The sequence below is a fragment of the Danio rerio genome, chromosome 16 (assembly GCF_049306965.1).
Source record: "Danio rerio strain Tuebingen ecotype United States chromosome 16, GRCz12tu, whole genome shotgun sequence".
NCBI classification, from domain to species: domain Eukaryota; kingdom Metazoa; phylum Chordata; class Actinopteri; order Cypriniformes; family Danionidae; genus Danio; species Danio rerio.
In genome coordinates, this window is record NC_133191.1 from 39,267,501 (window position 1) to 39,285,734 (window position 18,234).

The window sequence follows — 18,234 nt, forward strand, 5'->3', positions numbered from 1 at the left end:
GTTATTTTAAATAAATATTTCATTTTGTTGAATATTTATTTATTACTTGTTTATTTCAGGAAAGAATAATGGTTCTACCTTTTATGTTTTATCTTTTATAATTAGTAATAACCTGTTCAATGATTTTACCAATCAACAATGTTTGTTTGTTTTTTAAACAAAATGTGCAGTTGAACTTCTGAAGTCAGATATGTTCATCCAGACCTCCAGATGGGTGTGTGGCCTATTTATGAGTGTAAACACAGCTGATGCTAAAGAGGAAAAAACACTTCCTTCCACCTGTCTGGCCTCTATTGAGCCGTAAACAGCTACATCTGAAGGGAAACCACATGCAGCTGACATCAACACACAAACTGAGCAGCATGCATGGTATCAATTCAAAAGACGCAGAAACAAACAACCAAACTAACTCGAACCACTTTAGAATGATGAAATGATTTTATCCATCTGTGTCCTATATTTATAGACTCAGGGGTATTGTCGAATACACTATGAATGCAAATTCTCCTAAAAATAAAGATTCAAAAAGGTCAATGAGTTTTTAACTTAAAAGATCTTTTTTTAAGTCTAAGGAGCGTTGTAATCATCTTAAATGGATAGTTCACTGAAAAATCAAAATGATTTACTTTCCCTATCAAACCTTTATGTCTTCTGTTAAAGGGTCACGAAACACCAAAACACATTTTTGAGCTGTTGACAGTCGTATATGTGTCCCACACTGCTAAAAACACTATTAGGACACCTATATTTCACTAAAAAGTGTAAATTGGTTGTTTTTGCGTATTTGTTTATTCAGTTTGTTCGTATCGAACAAACTATTGCACCGAGTGTAAACATGTTAGCACCAGGGGCGCCCCCAAGGCGACCCCTGTGGCCACCCCTTTGGCCACCCCAATATAATTTTGCTGTTGACATTATGTACTTATAAATCCACAACATTTAAATAAAAAAAATGCAGCCACTAAATTATTGTTGGTGTTACTGACATAGCTGATTCATTGTCTCTCCCCCTTAGTGCTGGTTCAATGCTGAATGCTGGTGAAAGCAAACTGACGCATGCGCGCAGAAAACCATTCCCGCGCGCCTTACGCACTCCCATGTGAATTCCGGTTGGTTGTTTGCATGCACGCCGACAAAATACAGTACGCGCCGCTCATGCGCCGTGAAACGGAGTAACAGCCTTTTGTGCAGAGGTGAAAGTCGACTAAAGTTTATATAATATGATAATGATGATGATGATGATGATGTTACTTTCACTAAGCATGCCTTTAAAGCAGAAAGGAGGGATAATGAGTCAGGGAGGTAAGACTTCATAACATGATTTCTCAGCCATGATCTGGTCTAAGACCACAGATAATTCTATAATACATTTTTTGTATTCTTTAGAACTGTCATAATTAATTTTCATGCAAAAGATTTCAAGTGATCTTGGCATATCACTCCAGTTGTTGTTTTCCAGTAATATTTAGGACTGATTTCTGTTATTTATTTAGATTAATAATTGTATAATAATATTAATTGTATTTATTTAAAATAATTATAAATAAATTGTTATATTTATTGAATAACAAATCTAACAATTCAAGAGCGGTGGGGGTGTATAGGGTGGTTCGCAGGGTGTCATTTAAACTAGAACCGCCACTACCCTTCCCGATCGTCGTTGACAGCACGCACACACCTTCAATAGACAGCAATGGCAATTTAATATTTACCTTAAGGTACAGTTTATCAATAGAAGAAGCTGCATTAATAAAATGGCTCAAAAAGTAATATGGATAAATGATATTATTAGGTATAGTGAGTGTGTATAGTAATGCCTTTTTGGTTCAGTTTGATCATTTGTTTGGGTTATTAATAAACTCATTATTCTTTCATTCATTTTCTTTTCGGCTTAGTCCCTTTATTAATCCAGGGTCGCCACAGTGGAATAAACCGCCAACTTATCTAGCACATTTTTACACAGTGGATGCCCTTCCAGCAGCAACCCATCTCTGGGAATAATAAACTCATTAATCTTCATTAATTTTAGACATGGCATATACCATATGATGTACAATAAAAAGCACATAAAAAGTTATTTATAAAAGTTATTTATACAGTATATATATATATATATATATATATATATATATATATATATATATATATATATATATATATATATATATATATATATATATATGAAAAGTGTTTTTAAACTAAACATAGATTTTTATTTGGTTTGCACATGTACTTCCTGAATTACTTCAAGGAATAAATAGCAATATTTCAAGAAGAATTAATTAAATGAATAAAAACTACAATATTACATTTACCAAAAACAAAAATATAACATTACACTTAATTCATTATTTTTTTGTGTGCCACCCCAAGATTTGGTGCGGCCTCTTCTGGCCACCCCAAAGAAAGTTTTCTGGGGGCGCCACTGGTTAGCACCACAACCAAACTTTAACCTCTTGTAGGATTTTCACCGGATTTAGTGACTGGAATAACACACGCGGCTTTCTGACGCTACCTGCCGTGTGCATCTAAGTTTCCGGGAAATGCAGAGTTTTTTTTCTCTCATTCACCGTGCGGGATCAAACATTGCATGAAAATACACGCTTAGAGCAGTTCCTCGAATCAAACATCTTGTTTGTCGCGAGGAGCATGAATGAATTCCCTGAATGAAAGAGCCAAACTGGTTTAAGTCCACCATTTAATAATTTGGCAAATAATTCGACTACAGATGTTCATGTAAACACAGTCACTTTGTCCACTGTGTTTGTGTATTTTGACTCTAAAACTCAGCGCACCCAAATAGACACTCCCACACCATCCCTCTTTTCTTCCTCCGACACTCCCCTCTAAACAAAGCTGGACACGCCCACTTTTCTGACTTTTTCCAAAGTAGAGGTGTGAAAACACCCTGCTGAAACGAGGGGGTTTCATGGCCCTTTAAAGACAAAAGAGGATATTTTGACGAAAGCTAAAAATCTGTTGACTTCCATAGTAGGAAAGAAATTACTATGAAAGTCAGTGGTTACAGGTTTCAAACATTTTTCAAAATATCTTCATTGTGATTTAACAGAACAAACCCATAAAGGTTTGAAACGCATAAAGATTATTTGATTTTTTTATGTGTATGAACTACCCCTTCAAAATTAAAGTATTGAACACATGAAGAAAGGAAGGTGTAGAAAAACAGTGAAAGCCCAGACAGCAGCTGAAATCTCTTAGAAGTTATTCAGCAGTCCTCTGCCCTTCGTCATTATAAATTAATATTACGTCCGACAGATTGCACTATTATATATGTTCTTTTTCATTCTTTTATATCACATTTTATCTGTTTTTATGTTGTTGTTTTTTTAAAATCATTTTTATTATTTGTTTTTATTTTTCTTATTCTTGTTTCTTTTATTCTTGCTTATGTAAAGCACTTTGAATTGCCACTGTGTATGAAATGTGCTATAGAAATGAACTTGCCGTGCCTTGCCTTGCTTCAGTCCAACATCTACATTATCAGGATGATGATGAAAAAAGATTGATACCACTTTTTCACTAAAACAGCATTTTACAGAGTTTGAATAAATAATAAAAGGTTAATTAACTTGGCATTAATGTCAATAATAAAACCTTTATATTTAAAACTGAACAGTTGTGAAGGTTTTGAAATGTTTTCTCACTGCTAAAATCCCCACATGTTGCATTATATGGAGCTGGTGGCCCCGTGGAGCAGATGAAGGCATGTGGGGAACTTAATGTATAACAGAAGCACTACTTTCATCCTTTATAGTTCGTTTAACAGCGAGGCTTTTCAGCACCAAAGCCCAGACTGAGCAGCACAAGTCCAGTGTCTGCGCCAAGTGACAAAAAACATTCCAATGGGGGAGAAGGTAAAATAATTGTGACGCCGGCTAATGTTAATAGTTTGTTGCCTCCCTTTTATAAAGGTCATGCATTTCCATTACTTTCATCGGTTCACCCTTCTGCAGATTTCTTCACAATCCGGTGACAAATTGTTTACGCATTCACTCCAGCTCAATATAAATCACATACTCATACTTGTGATAGCTGAACTTTCCACTGCATTGAATTCTCTGGCTTTTTTAATCCAAACTAAATATTTCAAAAGTGCTTTGCGGTTCTGCGCACTCCAAAAAAATCCACCCTATTTTGGTAGCTGAGCTGAATTAACACAGGAAAAGATGCTATCGGGTTAATTTTATGGACCTTCAGTTCCTCCGTTCTTATTATTTCAGACTTCTTAATCTTAACTGTCTGCAAAGCTTCCATAAACCCTACAGATACACAGCTGCCATCACATATTTCAAATACATGCATTATTGCAGGAAATCAAGGGGATCTTTTACAAATTAATGCAGCTTCTGGCCTTTAAAAATAAACACCATTCACAGAGAATATTAACACAGATGTAAATCTAAACTTCAGTCACCATTATCATCATGCATCAACAGGGAAAAGGTTTACAGCAGACCTGTCTATATCCAAAAGAAACAAACCTTATTCGTAGATGTAGGTATCTTCAATGATGAACATCTATGATGAATAACCTTTAGACTGTGGAGGTCATTTCCATATTGTGAACTTATTGTCATGTAAAACCCCATGTTGTTATCCTACTTGAAGTTGTCATTATATGATTGGTACACTACAGTCAAAAAGGAACGGACATGATTATAAACATTACTTAACATTAAAGAATACACAAGATGTGTCATTCACAGTTTTGAATGGGGAAAATATACAGTAAGGGCAAAGTATTGAACACGTCACCATTTTTCTCAGAAAAAATATTTCTAAAGGTGCCGTTGATTTAAAAAGTTTCCCCGGATGTTGGTAACAACCACAAAAATCCTTATAAGCAAAAAAAATATATATATAATTAGTGTACAAATTAAGTTATGCGTAATTATATGAAATGGCGCAGGAAAAAAGTATTGAACACATGAAGGAAAGAAGGTGTAGAAAGGCAGTGAATGCCCAGACAGCAGCTAAAATCTCTCAGGAGTTATTCAGCAACCCTCTTCACTTCGTCACTGTACATGAAAATTAGCTTCAGTCCAACATCTACATTTGCAGGAAAATGAAGATGAAACCAGTGTGGATATTTCAGGACAATGTTCCAAAACACAGCCAAGGAAACTCTCAAATGCTTTCAGAGAAAGAAAATCAAGCTGTAGAATGGCCCAGCCAATCCCCTGACTTGAATCTGAAATAAAACACAAATTAAAGATCAGATTTGATAGACTTCAAAGACTTATCACAAGTCGGACACGTAGGTATGAGAGGAAGAGAGAAGCGCACAAATCACAAACCCAGTCAATTACAGAATAGATTCACCTTCATACTCAGAAAAACTCCAGCTCCTGTTTAAGAAAAAAAAACGAACTACTTCCTATCTATTGATCAGAGGTGTATAGAGCGTACCCCCGGCGTACCCCTGACAGAGATTAAGATCTCCACCTAGGATAACCTCCAAAAATAAGAAAGGCAAAATAATAAACAAAACAACAAACAGTACACCGATGGAAGGATTGTATTCACAACCCAGCTGGATACACTCTTTCTAACCAGAGTTTCTTGTTTATAAAGGTGAATATCCAATCCAAAAAAACTTACTCTCCTGCATAAAGAAATGCCTTACGAGCCACCCAATTTATGTTATTTACAAAAAAATCAAATATATACATTCTTCACCCATAAATTAACTAATTAACTGTGACGTCACGCTGCGAGGCCACCAAAAGGTAAAAAAAGGAATGGGTCGTAACAAGACCCACAGAACCATCAAGATTTTTGCACTTTATTGAAGTCTGTAAAAAGCTCACACCTGAGCTATTCATGTGACTTCATTCTCCACATGAGAGCTTTCTTTAAGCTGCCATCATCAAAAAACCCTTTCATATAAAGTATTAAATACGTTTTAATAGTTCAGTCCATTCTCCTTGTGTCATTTCATCGTTATTAAACCTAAAAAAATTCAGATTTTTTTTGTTTTGTTTTATTTTTATATTTGTATTGTTTGGGTTCTTACCAAAAATCTAGTTTAATTCCTTGTCAACAGATCCTTAAAAAATATTATTACCAGGAAAAAACATGACTTGTTCAATTATTTTCCCCACTGTAAAAGTCAATGACTTCAAGCTAAATATCGATTGCTATAAAATGATATTATTTCAGAGGAGGGGCTTGGATTAAATCCTCTGGTCTTTATTTTTTTTTAATTTACCAACTATACTTAAAAACAAATGTTCTCTAGTTTTATAATCTCTATGAAATGAAAGTGAGGTACAGTCAATCTTGTCTGACCTCATAAATTCCTGCCATTCGAATGCAAATCATATAACAGGAACCACTTGAATGCCTACATACCTGTAAACAAACTCTGCATGAACTGGAAGTTGCAGACACTTTTTTTAGTATATTGACATACTTCCAACTCAAACAGAATCTTGAGTAAGGGGGGGGGGGGGGGGGGGGGGGGGGGGGGGGGCTATCTTTTTGCACATCATTCCCTCATAGCAAACTAGCGTGGGTAAGAATATTGCTTTGGAATCCACCCAGTTGACGTCAACAGAGAAGGTCTGCCACTCCAAACAAGGAAGCAAATGATCAGACTTTGATTAAAGATTTTTCAGTGGATTCACTTGCACAGTTTAGTTGTTCACCTTAAGAAGAACAAAGTGAGCTAGCAAAATAAACATTGTCAATTTTAATTTCACACACACTTTGAAGGGACTTTGGTTTTTCTACACTGACTGTACACTTTGACCAGACCCAACTAAAATATTTCTATGTCTATTATTAAATATTTATTCATTCATTTTCCTTAGGCTTAGTCCCCCTTATCACCAAAGCGGAATAAAACTCGAACCATTCCGGCATATGTTTTACCATGCGTATGCCTTTCCAGCCGCAATCCAGTACTGGGAAACACCCATACACTCTCACATTCACACTGTACGGCCAATTTAGTTAACCTAGTTCACTTACCCTCAACTGACCCAGTCAGGACTCAAACCAGCGACCTTCTTGCTTTGAGGCGACAGTGCTAACCACTGAGCCACCATGCCACCCATTATCAAATATGTTTTTTTCTCATTTCTAAACACACTTCATGAAATACAACCAAAGACATTATCACTAATTTATACAAGAGCTTACCTCAATCCCCTAATATTTTAATGCATACTCAGAAAAGGTACCGGGTTCAGCTGAAAGCCTATAAAAAACAAAATTCCCTGGGTCCAAAACATCATCATGCAGACATGTTCCCTTCCCAGTGACTCAGAAAGCATGACGGTGACCCTAGAGGAAACCTTATTATGACTGCACACTTTGAAGCTCTCTGGGTGCTCAAGGGACACTTGTGAAATCGTATTGTGTTATGGCGACTGCTCTTTCGTCATAAGAGCTGGATCTCATTTCTATTGATTTCACAGAATTTCAGAACGATTGCCTAATACCCCAAAGACGATGATGTGACTGAAACTCTGTGTGCATTAGAGATGGGACGAGGATTACAGTTGTATGTAAGACAGCCGTCTGAAGACGTAAGAGATGAGTGAATTAAAGTGCAGAATGTGGTTTAGACATCAAGCCCTCAGTTCTGTAATGTATTGTTAACTTCTCACCAGAGTTATTTTTTTACAGCCCATAATATTATACTGTAAAATTACATCCAAGTTATTTCAGCAGATGGTGGTTTATGGCGTTTCATATATCTCACCCAGAAAAGAGTTCTGGGTTCTCCCACACACTCTCACATTACACAAATATGCTGCTATTGAGTATATATATATAACCTTTGGGGAACAACTTGGACTGTGCTCACTGACAGAAGCAGAGATGAGCGGTTTTCCTTTCATTCACTATTCCAGCTCCCCTATATATACACTTTATAAACTTTATGTTTTTCCCTATTATTGCTCATAGATGTGCTGGGAATATGAATGACACTACAAAAATCAGTTACAGTTACTAATTTTGTTTTGGTGGTGGGGGGGGGGGGTATATGTCATATACAGTACATATACTTAATAAATAGCCTATTATAAATTAAAAGCGTTAACGTATGCTATGCAGTATTTTTGTTTTTACAAGCTTTGGGGATGTAATGTAAATTCTGCTTTTAAATAACAGGTCACCTATAGCTTTTGTCATGAGCCACGACTGCGTTCAAAATGGCAAAAATGTTTACAAAGTGCACTACGAAGGGAGCTCAATTGTCAACGTGAAGAGTGCTAAAACTGAACTGTAAAAATACTTTGAAAGCAAATTACACCTAAAAGTAATGACATTAATGCTTTTTTTTAATCAGTCCCAGTTTAAATGTTAAAATGTTCTAAATGAATAGAGCATAGGGGGGACAATAATGCGTCTAACTACAGCTCTGGAGGTACAAGTGTGCGATGCAGTTTGCGAATGTTTGCTGGAATGGCGGTTTTGGGAAACGCCAATTCAAATAACTCTTTGTAATGATGGAACTTGTGACCTTAGTTAGTGAATGATGGTTTTCAGAAACACTTCTTTGGTCGACCTTTTATCCATAAGCTATCATTATTTTTTGAATTGCTTATTATTATTTACAGTTGTATCAGTATATTATTTAATGTAAGCATGGTCCAAAATTTAAACTACATTTAAACTAATTTATGACTACACAGAACATCATTTCAACTTTTAAAACACTGAGCAAAAAAACTGAGCAACATTCAAAACACTTTAGAAATATCACCAGGTGGTTTTAACACCTCAGCAACACATGGTAACCACCATAATTAATTTAGCAACCAAAGAACTTCTTGGCCAACATACAGAACACCTTTTCTACCTACAAAACAGCTTTGTAACCACTGGTAAAACCACATCAACCACCAAGCCTCACCTTAGCAACCAAATCGTAACCCTGGAACAGCCTGGAACCCACTCGGGCAACCTGTAATATTTTTCAGGCTGGCATTTATCTCTACAGGCTCATTAGAGATCAATCTGTGTGTGCCAGACCACCGGAATTTTGTCGTGCTGGTGGTTTACAAAAACGCAGGTCACACTGGCATCTCTGGTAATAAACTCTGACAAAAGAAACCACTGGTACTCCACCCTGGTTTCATGGTGGTGAGGCCGAGAGAGGGACAATTGCACCCTGCAAGGCAGTTCATCACTCTACATGGTTTGGCCAAACCCAAACTGCTCCCATCGATATTTAGCGTTTCCCACATAAGCCCAAGATGAGCATGTAGAAGTATCCTTCACTAAGGCCAGAGAGGAAAAGCTTAGTAAAAATAGCTGTTTACCGCAAAGCTTCATAAGTTGCCATTCTTCTCTTGGCTGGTTTATGTGTGTGTCACCAAGCACTCGCTCTGTTTCTCTTTCTCTCTCCTGAGCGAAAAGGATTCCAGGAAAGTGGGAGTCACTTTATAAAGGCAACAAATATTTAAACAGCAACAACTTAGTTCAGCTGAGAACATTATCCATCAGATTGTGCTTTAGAGCAGGAGGCTTTACTCATAAAGGCTAAAAGGTTTGTTTGGTAAGTCACAGCAGTGCCAGTACTGGAAGTAGTGATGAGTAACTCTTACGGAGAAAACACACACACACACACACACATACAGAGACACACACACATACACACTGGTTTCATTGTCAGTATCTGATATGCCAACATCTGAACACTTATCCTGTCCTATGAAAATGGGCTTTTCTAAGATTATGAAGTTCTCTGAAGTTTAGCTCTCTGATTATAGCATGTCGAGGGAGACTTTTCCAGCCACCCACACCAAAGCTTGCTTAAGATACAGAGGAAGCTTGAAAAATGCCCCCCACCCCAATCTCTCATGAGAGACTGAGGAGAACAGGAAGCAAGAAAGCAGAAAAGCAGGGGACTGGAAATTCTTAGGCTTACCGGAAAGCCAGTGGCCACACAGCACCACTTAAATCTGAATGTTTATATTTTATCAATTGCTTCTTGCATAATTTTCTGTTCTTTAATTTATCCAAAAGACTGGACACCTGTTGAATAGATAAAAGAAAAAGACAACACAATCATGTTTAATTAAAAGGGTTTGAGACCATTAAATTCATTTAAAACAATCAACTTTTTGCTTCTGCTCACACTTACAGTACTAAATGTTAGCTATTGCTCCAATATACTCACTGAGGTTAAAAAATATAATAACTTAGCAATGGTTTATTTATTTTGTGTTAAACATGCAGGACTCCTGCAGGAATCCTAAAGAATACGTGAAGGAATCCCATAAGGAACATGAATAAGTCCTACAGAGAACATGCAGGAATCCTACAAGGAAATTGAAGAAATCCTACAGGAAATGTGCAGGAATCCTACAAGGAACATGAAGGAATCTTATAAGGAACATGAAGAAATCCTACAGGGAATGTGCAGGAATCCTACAAGAAACATGAAATCCTACAGGAAAGGTGCAGGATTCCTACAAAAACCATGAAGAAATTCTACAGGAAACATGCAGGAATCCCGCAAGGAACAAAAAGGAATCTTACACGGAACATGAAGGAATCTTACAGGGAATGTGCAGGAATCCTAAAAGGAACATGAAATCAGGAAATGTGCAGAACTCCTTCAAACAAAACATGAAGAAATTGTACAGGAAACGTGCAGGAATTCTACAAGTACCATGAAAGAATCCTACAGGAATTCTACAAGAAACATAAAGGAATCCAACAGGGAACATGCAGGAATCATACAAGGAACACAAAGAAATTCTACAGGACATGTGCAGGAATCCTACAAAAAACACAAAGGAATTCTACAGGAAATGTGCAGGAATCCTACAAGGAACATGAAGGAATCCTAAAGGAAACGTGCAGGAATTCTACAAGAAACATGAAGGAATCATACAGGAAACATGCGGGAATCCTATAAGGAACATGAAAGAACCCTACGGGAAACAGACAGGATTCTTCAAAAAACATGAAGGATTCCTACAGGGAACATGAGGGAATCATACAAGGAACATGAAGGGATCCTAAAAAAGGACCATGGAATAATTCTTCAGTAAACCTACAGGGAACAAGCAGGACTTCTGCATAAATTATATGTAGAACGCAAAGTACTCCTGCAGGAATCCAACAAGGAACATTAATCCTTCAGGAAACGAGCAGAACTCCAGCAGGAATCCAACAAGGAACATTAATCCTTTAGGAAACGTGCAGGACTCCTGTAGGAAGCCTAAAGAGAACATCCAGGACTCCTGCAGGAATCCTACACAATTCTAGTAACCTACTAGGAACCTGTGTGTTTCTAAATCTTGTATTCGATCCTTATCCAGATCAAATGCTGTGGTCATCGAAGACCCCGGTGAAAGATGAATCTCTGCTGCGTAGATCACTTTGGCTAGTCTAAACACCCGCCCTTGACCTACTTGGAACTGCAATTTCTCTATGATGGATGCTCAAATTTTGGAACATATTGTGACAACAAAACAAGGTACTAATGTTCTCAGTCGTTCATTCATTCATTTTCCTTCCGCTTAGTCCCTTTATTCATCAGAGGTCGTCACAGCGGAATGAACCGCCAAAATATCCAGCAAATGTTTTACACAGCGGATGCCCTTCCAGCAGCAATCCAGTACTGGGAAACACACATGCACACTCAAACACACACATACACTACACTAGACTAGTTTAGTTTATTAAATCCACCTGTACCGCTTGTTTTTTTACTGTGGGGGAAACCGGAGCACTGGGAGGAATCCCAATCCTGACATGTGGAGAACATGCAAACTCCACACAGAAACGCCAATTGACCCAAATGGGACTCGAACCAGCAACCTTCTTGCTGTGAAGTGACAGTGCTAACCACTGAGCCATCACGTGTCCCTTTCTATGAAAACTACAGCAGCATAATAAAAACATTTTTAAACAACCTGTAGCAACAGTCAATGTTTTAATCAATGTTTAGCTATCTTTGGCTTGCATAATTTGCCGCTCATCCGTTTGTTCCAGAACAACAACTAAAACACATTCCTTAGTAACCTGTGAAACAGATGAAGGATCAAAAAGAAAGAAGAATCGTGTTTCATTCAACACAATTTCCTCAGTTTAATGCTTTAACCAAATGTGCTTTCTTTCCCCAAAGAAGACAAGATCCAAATTTCAGTCATTCATCATTCAGCAGTCGTTTTGGCACAGGAGCCAAAGGCAATGACAACAACAGGACAAAAAGACTGTCGGTTGCCAGGATATAAAATGACACGGGTGTGCCGGAACATTGTTTTCAACACATCTCATGGCAAAAACATTACTGCGCACCAGCATTTGCCTGCCTTCAGTTTGAATGGAATGTTGATGCTGTGTTGTGCCAAAGTTAGTTTGGACTCCCAGCGGTGAGAGGATTGATCCAGCATGCAGCTCTAGATGCCTTTCCTAGTGTTTTTCTCCCGTTCCCTTGGAAGCTGAACTTGTGCTTCCTTTGAGCCTCTCCATAGAGATGTGCCTGTATGAGGAAGGACAGCTGTTAAAGTCGTAATCACTCTGTCTCAATGTACATGCACACACATTTACTCACACACTATTGGCTGCTTTGTGACCTCTGAGGGATTTCAATGAGTTTGTATGTACAGATAGAGAGTTACTGGCTTTCTGTTGAACAGAAAAAAACGACCAGGTTACTACAGGACACTATTAATCTTCAGCCTGTGACATTTGGACAAACATTTAGATCTAAACATAAATCTGCAGGATTACCTGTCATGATGCACATTTTGCTGCAAACATAAATTAGTTTAAACAGTGTGGCCTGGGGGGCTTTAGGTGCTCAAGCCTCAGCCCTTTACTCAATATAAAGAGTGCCCCTTCGCAACAGTTATCAACAACAATGTTGGGGTCAGTAAAATGAATTGGAATTATAATTAATAAAATAGTATCAAGTGCTGTCACCTCAAAGCAAGAAGGTCGCTGGTTTGAGCCTCGGCTGGGTCAGTTGGTGTTTCTGTGTGGAGTTTGCATGTTCTCCCTGTGCTCGCGTGGGTTTCCTCCGGGTGCTCCGGTTTCCCCCACAGTCCAAAGATAAATAAAGGAATTTAGCCGAAAAGAAAATGAATGAATGAATGAATGAATGAGATCATACAAATTCATACGAATTAGCCACTAAATCCAAAAAGTTACGAATTGCCTTGAGATCATGTTGCATAAAACAGTTCCTATAAACAGCTAGGTGTTTGGGAGATTGTCCAGAAAGAAAAACATTTTTAGAAATTTCCCTGAGGATCTTTAAGCAGACTTGAAGTGAATGGCACTTGGGGCACATATAAATCTGCAGTGATGTAGGCAAACCTGTGCGTCTCTCAGCTCTGGCAGCCCTCAGTGTTGACAGAGGACACAGGGCTCCCATTGAAGAGGTCACTCTCTCCCCAAAAGCAGATGTTCACAGTGAGCAGAGGTGCAGAGAGACGGCCTCACTCTCAGCCTGCTTACAGTTTCACAAATATACAGAGACACGTGAAATAAGCGGATGTGATGAGGAAAATAAAACCCCAAAGGTAATATAGGAAAGAGTTTACAGAGATCGTGCAGAATTATGTGGCACTTTACATGAATAGCGTATAGAAAAACAAATACATTAAGCCTATTAGTGCTGAAAGAAAAAGAAATGATAATATTACTCATTTTCAGTTTCAGATATACTTTATATAGCAAATATGTAAAGCTACAGTATCTTTAAAACAACAACTAAAAAATGGCAAAGAACACACACTGTAACTAAAATGAAAGCAGAAAGTATAAAAACTAAAACAAATTCAAACTAATAATGAAAACTACAATATTAGAATCTCTAGTACACTATATAGAAATTCTGGGTTCCACACAGTGTAAAACTCAACAGTCAATTTTATTAAATGAAATGAGTGTAGTTAACTCAAAATTTACAAAAAGTTAATTCTAATCATTTGAAAAGTGTTTTAAACTCAGTGTTAAAAGTAATGAGTTAATTAAATACCTCATTACTTCAGCTTAAATGGTTTAAGTTCACAGTACTCATATAGATTAGTTTAACTCAAATGCTTTGTAGCAATCGCTTTACTCAAATGGTTTGAGTTGACTTAACTTATTGGGTTCTACAGTGCTCAGTTGGTTTGAGTTCTCATCATTTACAGGGTTTTACTGAGCTCAATTTGCTTCATTATCCAAATGGATTAAGTTCACAGTACTCAATAGGATTTGTTGTTGAACTTAAATGGTTTGTTGCAGTCAGTTTCTTCATACGATTTAAGTTGCCTGTTTTAAATGAGGCCAGTTAATTTTAAGTTCGGTTTCCTGCAGGAACAAACATGCAGGAAACTTTTGGCCTGTGAGGCTCCTCAGATCCACACACACATGCAAAGGGTCTCAGTCCTTGCAAGGCGGTAGATAAATCAGTGTCAGGGCTTTTGGGAAAGCAGTGAGAGCGGTCAGATCTCATACGCTCAAGGTCAAGGATACAAAGGCCTCAGAGACAGAGACACAGCAGGTTCCTCAGCACGTCCTCCAGCGCAGCAGAAGGCTTTAATTGACCGAGTCTGGATCTCATCCAGCGAATAATAATGGAGTCAATGGGGCTCTCGGGTCGAATGGAGGATACTGTGCTGGAAAGGGACAAGAATGGAATGGACAACAAAGATGATCCTCTCTGGAGAAGGATGACTCGGACTTCGATTACAGCTTGGCGATCTTCCTGATTCAACAGAGCAAGAAAACAATTACTGGAGGCAAGTGTTCACGTTTACATTTCAAATTTGGGGGATTAGGGATGCTAGTGGATGCTGTGTGAAATCATGTGTGATTACTTGGGAACGTTGGATGCTTATGATTTATAGATCGATTCATTGCGATCATCTTTAACATTGATAAAACAATGGTCATCATTAAGTCAAGAGGAGGAAGTTGAATGAAAAATAGTAGTGGTTCCAGAGTTGCCAGGTTTTTCCAACAAAACTCTGGTGGAAATTAGCCCTAAACCTGTGAAATTAAGTTTAAAGTCTGTTCTGTGTATCATTCCCTTGTAGTAAACTAACAGTAGAAGGGCCGTGGTAAAAAATATTGTGGCTGAAATCGACTTAGATCTCAACCTACTAACTCAAACTTAGATCAACAAGGGACCATCACTCCATTTATGGAATAGTCTGACTATGATTGAAGATTTCCAAAACAAACTTCTTTTCTGCCTTAGTGGATTAACCTGTATGGATTAATTGTTCAATGTGTGCTAGCAAAAGAAACATTGTAAGCCATTGAATGTGTTTTTTATGATAAAATGTAGTGGACAATATCAGGCAAATTATCTGTGCTCATATCCCTCTTTAAAAAAGTGAAGATTTTTGGTTTAGTGCAAGAAAAAAAGATGAGTACATTTAAATGAGTAGGCCCATATTAAAAATGTATCCACGAGTATATGTTTACATGGACACCAATAACCCGATTTGAACATGACAATAAGACAATACTCTGAATAAGAGTCTACCATGTCGACAATGATTTGGTTAATTTAATCTGAGTAAGGTCATAATCGAACTAAACAATAATCAGGTATGTGGAGTATGCCGACTTTAGTCGCATTATTGAAGTGCAGCACATGATGTAAACACCACAATCAAACTATTATTGTTGTGTAGGACATTTCGCTGAATTTTGCAACAGGATATTCTATACATACACGGCTGTTTGACACTATTCTCTGTACCTACCGAGTCGGTGAAGGACCACAGACACCTGCATCTCAAAATGCAGAGGGTTTTTCCCCATACGGCATGCAGAATCAACTTCAATTAAACTACACTCTTCCAGCAGTTCATACTCCCATCCAATGTCTTGTTTGTCACGGGGGCCATGCATGAAATGTTCCTGAATGAAAGTGAAAGTACCAAACTGCAGTTAAAGTTAACAAATTAAAAACAAAACATCCAAAATTACACAAAACTCCGGAGGAAATGTGAATAGCGTGTTGACGCTAATCGAATTATGTGCTATAACATGTAAAACGGGATCATGAAAGAAACATTAAAAAAGCAACTCATGTAAACGCCTTAATCATACTATTCTCTTATTTAGATTAAGGCAATTAATTTGATTACTGATGTCCATCACATCTGCCAACATTTGTCTCTGAAAATCCAGGAGACCAGGGTCGGGGCTGAGGTGTCTGATTAACACAGCTGAGAACCAGTTAAATAACTGTACTATGCTCCGGGTTTCAGGTGACCGCTGCAATCGGATACTATATCAAAGTAGGCAACCCGGTGGGGTGTCCAACTGTACCAAAAAGCTGAGAACCGAGAGGGTGGGGGTGAAATATGGGAGTTTTTCAGGAGAAATAACAAAACGGAAGGGTGGCGGGAGATAAGTCTGAAATACGGGTGACTCCCGGGAAAAATGGGAGTGTTGGCAGGTATGATGTCCATGTACAGTTGAAGTCAGAATTATTAGCCCCCTGAATTATTAGCCCCTGTTAATTTTTTCCCCCAATTTTCTTTTAATGGAGAGCAGATTTTTTTCAACACATTTCTAAACATAATAGTTTAATAACTCATTTCTAATAACTGATTTATTTTATCTTTGCCATAATAACAGTAAATAATATTAGACTAGATATTTTTCAAGACAATTCTATGCAGATTAAAGTGAGTTTTAAAGGCTTAACTAGGTTAATTAAATTAACTAGGCAGGTTAGGGTAATTAGGCAAGTTATTGTATAATGATGGTTTGTTCTGTACACTATCGAAAAAAATATATAGCTTAAAAGGGCTAATAATTTTGACCTTAAAATGATTCTTAAAAAATTAAAAACTGCTTTTATTTTAGCCAAAATAAAACAAATCAGACTTTCTCCAGAAGAACAAACATTATCAGACATACTGTGAAAATTTCCTTGCTCTGTAAAACATCATTTGGGAAATATTTTAAAAAGAAAAAAAAATTAAAAGGGGGGAAAATAATTCTGACTTCAACTGTAAATGTAGTTCATGTGAGGTATGAAGACCAATGTAGTGAGTGGACATTTGTGAATACACACTGGCCTTTTCACCAGATATTTCTTAATATCCAGCATTTTTAGAAGAAACCAACACACAAAGAGTTCTGCATGCACATGTGCACCAGTCACCAGCTGATACAATGTATATTAGGCCCTGTCCACACGACCACGGTTATTTTCAAAACCACCTTTTTTTCTACGCTGTTTTTTCTGTCGGCCCACACAAAATGCAGTATTGGGTGACTGAAAGCTAAACTTACTGAAAACTCTGAGTATGGTGTGATCTTGTAGACACTACAAACGGAGTTTTCGTCTCATCAGCGTGTGTGGTTTTCTCCCTTCTGATAGGCCAACACAGCTGGGTTCACACCAAATGTGGAAGACGCGAATGAGGCAAATTTTGCAAGCTTGTGGCAAACGCATTGCGTAATCCTTCTCTGCTCTGAAATTTGCATTGAGTTGTATGCACTTTACTGCAAAAATACTTAATTCCCCATTTGGTGTGAACCCAGCATTAAAGTGTGATTAACTAGTCTATCTCCGCCTGTAATTGATTGGTTCAGCAAGCCCAAAATGCATCAAAGTGTATTTTTGCTCACTTCTAAAGAAGTTTTTTTTTTTAACAAAAGTGTGGAAAATTAATAAAAAATATATGTGTATGTGTGGATATGGCATTGTCTTAGTCATTACTTTAATCATTAGTGGTTCTCAACCATTTGTTTCTTTTTACAAACATACAAAAGTCTTATTTTCCTTCAACTGTTTTGCTTTTAGTGAGGATGCTTGTGTTTTTACATCATGCCATATCTGTGAGTGAATTAGACAAATCTTGCAGAAATGCACTAGGCCTTCAGGCGTCAGCCCTGAGAGATGACACTGTTCAGCAGAATCTGAAAGAGTCAAAAGCACACTGCTGATCTGTTCAGAGGAAACAAACAGGTCCTGCCCTGAATCTCCTGCATCCTGTCAAAGCCAAGGCGACGTGTTCAAGAGGAATGAAAGAGCATGACAGAGAGACCAAACCCAGAGCTCTTCCAACAACAGATGACTTCAATTATTCACCTTCATGCAGCCGTAACCCTCTATGACAAAATAAGATATTACTAAATCTGTTACACTTATTTGAAGCTTCGTTTAATTATTTCACACTCATTAAATTGTTCATCTATTTATTTAATGATATGACATATAACCAATTACAAAATTTAACCAGTTTGTATCATTCATTGATTTTCCTTTGGCTTAGT

At 37.5% G+C, this 18,234-nt stretch overlaps 1 long non-coding RNA gene across 2 annotated transcripts; it reads right to left on the reverse strand.

The window, feature by feature from the left end:
• Window positions 1-12,054: 12,054 nt before the first annotated feature.
• LOC141378247 (uncharacterized) lies at window positions 12,055-16,092 on the reverse strand. Of its 2 annotated transcripts, none has more exons than XR_012392279.1 (4): window positions 15,702-16,092; window positions 13,315-14,692; window positions 12,548-12,621; window positions 12,055-12,475 (listed from the first exon to the last, which is right to left on the reverse strand). It is a non-coding gene; the product is annotated as an uncharacterized lncRNA (long non-coding RNA). The 2 variants fall into 2 exon arrangements; XR_012392278.1 differs by having other exon boundaries at window positions 12,919-14,692; window positions 15,702-15,886.
• Window positions 16,093-18,234: the final 2,142 nt, after the last annotated feature.